The sequence below is a fragment of the Herpailurus yagouaroundi genome, unplaced genomic scaffold (genome assembly GCF_014898765.1).
Source record: "Herpailurus yagouaroundi ecotype Mexico unplaced genomic scaffold, PumYag 191, whole genome shotgun sequence".
Lineage (NCBI taxonomy): Eukaryota > Metazoa > Chordata > Mammalia > Carnivora > Felidae > Herpailurus > Herpailurus yagouaroundi.
This window is the reverse complement of record NW_024412422.1, coordinates 8,751,023-8,758,929: the sequence shown is the minus strand read 5'-3', so window position 1 is coordinate 8,758,929 and position 7,907 is coordinate 8,751,023. Positions and strand designations below refer to the sequence as shown.

General features: G+C 50.2%; 1 long non-coding RNA gene across 2 annotated transcripts; it reads right to left on the bottom strand.

The window, feature by feature from the left end:
* Positions 1-682: 682 nt before the first annotated feature.
* LOC121010293 (uncharacterized) lies at positions 683-7,264 on the bottom strand. Of its 2 annotated transcripts, XR_005781087.1 has the most exons (4): positions 6,830-7,264; positions 3,863-4,266; positions 2,795-2,944; positions 683-905 (listed from the first exon to the last, which is right to left on the bottom strand). It is a non-coding gene; the product is annotated as an uncharacterized LOC121010293 (long non-coding RNA). The 2 variants fall into 2 exon arrangements; XR_005781086.1 differs by having other exon boundaries at positions 683-2,944.
* Between the last annotated feature and the right edge of the window lie 643 nt (positions 7,265-7,907).

Here is a 7,907-nt window from a genome sequence, read left to right as displayed (position 1 = left end):
TTGTTTTAAAGAAATACAGTAAAACAGGCTGCCAAATATTCCAGGAAGTGCCAGTGGCCATTTTGATGATGTGAACTAGACTTTAAAACAGAAAGAGGAAAAATGAACACGGTGAGGAAGGGTTGTTTACAGTATTAGAAATCATTAGGCAAAGCTTCCCCCAACTCTCATCTGTACAGTGAGCCAGAGCAGAGTAGAACAATAAGCCAACATCCGTTCCTGAGTGGGGGTGGGGGTGGGGGGTGGAGATCAGCTACCAGAAAAAAAGGGAGAAATTCAGGGAAGGTATTTGTCAGAAAGGGAAAGTGTTCCAGGCCTCAGGGTAGCCTGGACTGGATCCTGGAACAGAAAAATGGGTGAAATTTCAATGAAATCTGGAGTTTAGCTAATAGTAATGGACCAGTGGTGATTTCTGAGCTTTGAGCAATGTCCTGGGTGGTCACGGGAGACGAGAACGTTAGGGGCAGCTGGGTGGCTCTCTTGGTTGAGCGACCGACTTTGGCCCAGGTCACGATCTCGCGGTTCGTGGGTTCGAGCCCCGCGTCGGGCTCTGTGCTGACAGCTCGGGGCCTGGAGCCTGCTTCGGATTCTGTGTCTCCCCCTCTCTCTGCCCCTCCCCTGCTCATGCTCTCTCTCTCTCTCTCTCTCTCTCAATAATAAATAAACGTTAAAAAAATTTTTTTAAATGAAAGATATCTTTATTTATTTTTTTAATGGGCCGTTGTGCATTGCGTGTCCTGGAAAGTCTTTTCATTTCTCGGGTCTGGAAATTCTGCTCGTCTCCAGGGGCTTGCAGCCATGTGCCCACGTGCTGGGTCGCTGTGGTGGGCGATGAGCTCGTGGCGAGCAGGTGGCTGGTTAGACACGCAGGAAGGAGGCAGAGGCCGGGAGTTACCTCTGGGCACCTTAGGAAAAGCAAAGGAAAGCAAAGGCAGTCTCCTGGGCCATCCCCGACTGTTCTTGTCCTCAGAACCTTGCGTGCGACACCCGGCCCTGATTTCACAGGAATGCTTTTTTCTCAAGACATCCAGAGGATAGGTTGATGACACAGCATGAGGGGCCGATCTCCAGATGCCCATGGGGGTAGGAGGACAGCCCCGAAGTGGGAGAGGAGAGATCCTGTCCCTGCCTCCACACGGACTTGCCTAGGTATGGGGACAGCCAGTGCTGTCTGCCCCCTTATTTTCCTTGCCTGCCAAATGGGGGTGTTGGACAACAGATCACATGGGCATATATATAGCCTTTGTGTCAGATGCTGCTTTGGATCAACTGGCTGGGGCCCTCCTGAACCTGAGATCCGGGAGAAGGAGTGCTGTGATCCATTAGTCATGTCTGCCATGGATGTGGGAAGGGAAAGGGGAGGCATGTTTGTCAGACCAGATCCCTGTATGCTTGGGCCCAGACTGCTTTTCCCAATAGGCTCTTGTGTCTTCACCAGTATCCGTGCGGGCCAGTACAGAGAACACAGACCCTGGAGTCAGCCAGCCGTGGCTTCCCACTCCAGCTTTCCTCCTTGTACCGGTGGTCGTGTGTGGCATTTGACACGTAGGACATTTGGGGTGTCAAATCTGGCAAAAGGTGGCATTTGATATTTACAAGTAGGAACCACGGTGTAGGAGACAAGTTAACAGGCAACAAAAACAATGATGACATAGAGTGTTTTCAGAGTACTGAACGGGGTGACCTGACTTACGCCTAAGGGGCAGGCAAAGAAGACTTCCTGGAGGAAGTGGCATTTAAGCCAGATTCTGCAGGATGAGCAGGTATTCTCCTGGGGAAGGGAGCAGGGAGAGATGGGGTTGGAATTTGGCTGGGCTCAGATCAAGTGGGGCCTGCTTGGCCTTGTTGGGGGGAATTTGGGCTTTTTTTCTGAGGGTAATAGGGAGCCATTGAGGAATGTTTTGCGAGGGAGTTTCGGCAACAAAAATGTCTTTCTGCCTCAGAGTTAAATTTGGGGTGAGGGTAAGACTGCAGGCCATTTCTGAATCCAAGTAAGGAATGACAGCTTATAGAAGAAAGTGGAGCAGAGCAGGCAGACTGTTAAGTATTCGGGGGTTGGCTGGATGTGGGGGACTCCAGTTACCGAGCTCTCTGGACCTCATTATCATCATTTGTATGAAGTCGTTCGCCCCTACAGTCATTTGAGGTTTCAATGAGATGAGATGCTCACGGTGCTTAGCATGGTATGCTGTAGGTGCTCGATAAATGCTAACCATATCCATTGCTTCCCAAGAGTCCGGCAAGTCAACCAGGGATCCACAGATCCGTTAGAAACAACAGTGAAATCGGGGGCACCTGGCTGGCTCAGTGGCTAAGCATCTGACCCCGGATTTCTGCCCAGGTTCTGATCTAACGGTTTGTGAGACTGAGCTACGCATCCAGCTCTGTGCTGTCAGCGTGGAGCCTGCTTGGGATTCTCTCTCTTCCTCTCTCTCTCTCTCTCTCTCTCTCTGCCCCTCCCCCACTCGCATGTGCACGGGCACGCTTTCTCTCTCAAAATAAAGAAATACACTTAAAGAAAATTGCTACAAAATGGTGAAATCAAGTTCCAGAGAGAGGGAAGGGATTGAGAGCCATTGAACAGCAAGTCAGTGGCATATTCAAGGTGTGACCCCAGCTTCTCCATTGTTCCTAATCCGGGGTCCCAATGCCACTCTCTTCCCCAGCCAGCCGGCCCTTCGGAGCTTCCTTGTGACCTGCGTTATTTGTTGTTAGAGGAACGTAAGGTCTCTGTGCTAAGTTGAATTGCATGTCCCTAGAAAAGATATGTTCAAGTGCTAACTAACCCAGATACCTGTGAATGTGATCTTCTTTGGAAGTAGGGTCTTTGCAGATGTAATCGAGTTAAGGCGAGGTCATACTGGGTTGGGGTGAGTCTTAATCCAACGACTGGTGTCCTTATAAGAAGAGAGAAAGGAACACAGGCACCGGTAAGGAGAACACCCTGTGAAGCAAAGGGATACAGTTACAAGGCCAAGGAAGGCCAAGGATTGCCAGGAAGCACCAGAAGCTAAGAGAGAGGCATGGAACAGATTCTCCCTCACAGCTTCCAAAAAGGCGCCAACCCTGTTGAGACCTTGATTTCTGACTCCTTGTCTCCAGGACCATGCGAGAAGAATGCATTCCTGCCGTTCTGGGCCCCCAGTTTGTGGAACCTTGTTACAGAAGCCCAGGGACACAAACGTAGTTCCCTAAGGGGGTGTCTCACTCTCAGATAGCATCAGCTACTGCCAACGTATTGGACCTGGGCTCTAGAGGACATTGGGAAAGGAGGGTGAGGGCCCGGGAGGGGGTTGTATCGCAGGTGCTCTTAGAGTTATCTTGACCATGGCATGGTTTCCCAAGTGTGTCCGTCAGCTGTCGGCAATGTCCAGCCCGTGGGATGACTGGATGGTCAACCTTGAAGGATGACCCGTCAGAGAAAAATGCAGGTGGTGGAAGGAAGGGAAATGGGCCACTCATGTACAGATGAGAGGTTGCCCCTGGCCGGTGGAAGGACATGGCAGGAAAGCGATAGGATGACCGTCAGGATAATAATCACAACAGCAAATCCAACTGTTGGCTTCCTCCTCCTTGGACCAAGCCACCTTCGCCTCCCACCTAGATGACTCAGTGGCCTAACACTCCTCCCTGTCCCCAACCTGGACGCACTCTTCACTAGCCTCTGTTTTGCTCTTATTCTATTTTTTGTAAAGTCCATTTTATTGAGGTATAATGCGTACACACCCACACGCACCCAGCTCAAGTGTGCGGTTCAACGAGTTGTGATAAATGTATGCGTCCGTGTAACCACCGACACAATCAAGATACGGAACACGCTTCCCTGCAGAGCTCCCTCCCACTCTTCCCGTCACCTGCTCACCTCCATCTATACAGTCAGGCCCCGGGCGACCGCCGATTTGCTGTCACTGTGGATGCGCTTGGTCATTTCTAGAGTTTCAGTTAGTGGCATCATCCAGTGTGAACTCCTTTATGTCTAGCTTGTTTTGCTCAGCATTGTGTTTTTGAGCTCCGTTCACATTGTCGCATAGATTGATGGCGAGTTCCTTTTTTTGATGGATGGCATTCCGTTATATGGAAGGGCTGCGGTATATCCGGTGACCTGTGGATGGTGATTTGGGTCGTTCCCAGTTTTTGCCGATTGTGAATAATGCAGATACGAACATCCAAGTGTAAGACTTTGCAGGCGTGCGATTTTTTCGTGGGTTGGTCTCTGAGAGCGGAATTGCTGAGATGGATGGTTAAGTGTATGTGTAAGTTTTTAACCTAAGGTGAATGAAAAGAAAAACTAAGAAAAAACTAAGCCTAAGAGCTCCAACTATGTAATTTCCAGAAGAAAGCACGCTAGGAAATCTTCATGACGTCGGTGTAGGCACAGATATCTTAGGACGCAAAAAGCATGTAAGCCATAAAATACAAATAAATGATCAATGGGACTTCATCAACACTGTAATTCTTCCAGTCCTTGAAAGACCTTGGTGAGAAGTGTGATGTATGGAAGGGTTGAATCACTATATCGTACCCCTGTAACTAATGTAACACTGTATGTTAAGTAACAGGAATTAAAATAAAAACTTAAAAAAAAATAATAAAAATGTCACTATGGTGACAAAGGACATGTATCCAGAATATTAAAAAAAATTTTTTTTAATGTTCATTTATTTTTGAGAGAGAGAGAGCGAGGGAGCACGAGCAGGGGAGGGACAGAGAGAGAGAGAGAGAGAGAGAGAAGGAGACAGAATCCAAAGCAAGCTCCAGGCTCCGAGCTGTCAGCACAGAGCCCGACGTGGGGCTCGAACTCATAAACCTGGAGATCACACCCTGAGCCGAAGTGGTACGCTTAACGGACTGAGCCACCCAGGTGCCCCCATATCCAGAATATTGAAAAAAGTCCCATCACTCACTAATAAGAAGGCAAAGGACCCAACTTAAAAATGGGCAAAAGATTTTAACAAGCACTCCTCAGAAGATATGTGAGCAGTCAAAAAGTTCCTTAGAAAGTACTCAACACCAAAAGTCATCGGGAAAATGAAAATCACAGCGAGATACCACTATTCACGCCCCCACGATGGCTAACATTGAAAAGCACGACCAGTCCAAGGGCAGACAAAGACGCGGGGCAGCCGGAAGGCCCAAAGCCTGCTGGTGGGAACACAGAATGGTGTGGCCACTTTGAAAGACTTTGGCTTCGAGAAGGAGTATACCCAACTCTTGGAGTGTACTCTTGGAGTATACCCAACCTGCCTGGCGTGCAAGTTTACCCTGGGTGAGCCTCAGTTTCCTGCTCTATGGAATGGGGAGATGATACCAAGGGCCATTCTGTAGCATTCTCCAATTCATTATGTGAGGAAACACGTTCAAAACAAGGCCCCCCCCACCCCCACCCCATGGGAGTGGGGGCCGCTGAGCATCCTTAGAATGTGTCCTCGGAGACCAGGTAAGCTCATTCTTGGAGCGGAGGGAGGCGACTCACGCCAAGTCGCCAGGAAAGAGCAAAGAGCTGTGTGTGTGTCCAGAATCCAGAGTTCTGCCCTTTCACTTCCTGAGACTTTGGGCAAATTACTTCTCAGTTGATGGAATCTGTAAACATGGAAAAGCCACTCTCTTTTACATTGTTATGGGGACAACGCGGATGGCGAGGGGTGTTGAAAGGCACCAGGCACTGCGCCGGCACTCAGGGGGTCTGGGAGCAGAGGAAGTGAGTGGAGTTGTGCTCTGCCTGAGCTGTTGGAGTTTCTGAAACTGCCCACTTGGCTCCAGAAGAGAGAGATTCCCAGACGATTTAAGCGCCTGGGACATGCCTGAACTTGCAGGTGCCATGTTGTATCCAAGGGGCCGTGGCGTTAAATGCGTTCGGGGAAACGCCGCTGTGCATCTCGTAACCCTATCTAGACCGAAGCAGGTTTCCTCCCCAGCCTAGGGAGGGGAACAGGAATCCTGGGCTTTTATGAGCCTCTGGGACCTCACCCACCCTTTATCTCATCTGCTGGTCACAATAGTCTGGGAGATAGCCCAGGCAGATGCTAATGTCCCCAAGATCCCCCGGAGAGATAGCTTGGGACTTCAAAAGGGACTGCATCTGACTGGTGGGCTGGAGGACGGGTGATTGCAACAAGCTTGCAAAGCCGTGAGGTCCCCTGGCCAGGGGACTGACAGGTCTTGGGCATTCATTCAGAGGAGCGATTGATCAGAGATGGCGATGGGGCCTTTTTGGCTTCGCACGGGTCTGCCAAGATGCTAAGTGAAGGGAGGGAAGTCGAACTCATGACAGATGATTGGGAAGGAAGTAAGGAAGCTGACGTTTACTGAGTTCCAGCTATGTACCGCAGGCCCCGCGGGGTAGGGCTAAAGATCCCCATTTGACAGATGAAGAAATGGAGGCCTACAGCAGTGAAATGTCCTGCGCCGGGGCCATCCAGCTGTCAAGAAGGCAGAGATTGGCCCCTGTAAATGGTGACCTACCTTTCACTCCCAAGTTTCACTGAGTTGTATTTAACACCTACTCTGCGGTTATACTTGGGCGGTGGGGGGTCCCGAACTCCCTGACCTCCTGTTTCCATCTCTAGGTACTCTTGACCTTGTTCTCTGGATTCCCGCCACCACCCACCCCCTCATTCCCTTCTTTGAATAAACCCTGTTCTCTCCTCCCCTGACAGCCTTTGCTTAGAAGACCCCTTCCTACCGAGTGCCTGCTTATCTTTCAGATTTGGCACATCTGGGCAAGTCCTCCCTGTTCTCCCAGACCCCAGGAAAAATTCAGATCTTTACTCCCGTGCCCAGGACACGTCCTGTACTTCTCCACCACGAAACTCACTGCCCCGAAACATACCTGCGGCATCGTTAACGTTTGCGTGCCACGCTCGAAGACTCCAGCCCCACGAGGGTCGAGACCTCACCTGTCTCCTCCGGGGCTGCGTCCAAATACCGACGGAAAGCATGGGGAAGCTCGCGAGGAAGATCCGAGCCAAGCGAAAGGATCAGTGCACGCCCAGATGAAGAGGAAGGGAGAAGAACCCAGAAGTCGGTAGCCTCCGAGAGGCCCTAGAAAGAGCCCTTCTCCTGCTGCTTGTCCCAGCTACAGCTACTCGGATTCCAGGCAAAGGTGAAGGGCCGGACATTCTCCAGGGCTCCCATTACGAAGCCAATATGTATTTTGTGTCCCATATGTTTATGTTTTTCCCTTTGAAGGCTGCCTGGAAAAGGCTAACAGTCATGGAAGTAACAAACACTTTGTCTTCTCTTCTCTTGCCAAAAGCAATCTTTAATCACCCCACCAAGTAATGGGCTCAGAATAGCATAATGGAAACAAAGTACTTAAAATACTTTCTTGGGTGGATAAACACAGCCGAGGGGGGAAAAAAAAAAAAAAAACAAAAAACCAAGGCTGCCCAGCCCCAACCCTTTCACCGTACACACAGCTTACGAGACGTGGAAGGAAGAGAAGAAATCTTTCCCAAACAAATAGGTAATTGTAAATAGCCAGAACACAGATAGTTTTTCACGATAGCATGGTGGGCCGTCCGTCCTGAGGAGTAGGTCTTAGTATTTGCTGAATTCGTACCCTGCCCTCCCCCCCACCCTGCGGCCCTCCCCTTTTAGCCCTGTCACCGAGTGACAAAAAGTAGGTCTGATAGTGGGGTGGGGGTGGGGGGGGGATTCTCAGAGTCTTTGAGCGAGGTCTTTCTCAAATCTCTTTCGATGTGGGAACATTCTGGGAAGGGGGCGGGTGGCGTTGGATGGATGTCCTTTGTGAATCTGAATGGTTTCCTTGTGTTTAGAAGAGTGGAATCTTTGCCGATCGATGCCCACTTTGGCTAAAGCCAAAGCCGGGAACAAAGTGGCAAACCTGTGTGGGTTATGGAATCCAGGATGCAGACTCTTACTACTGGGATGCCGAGTTAGGTAGG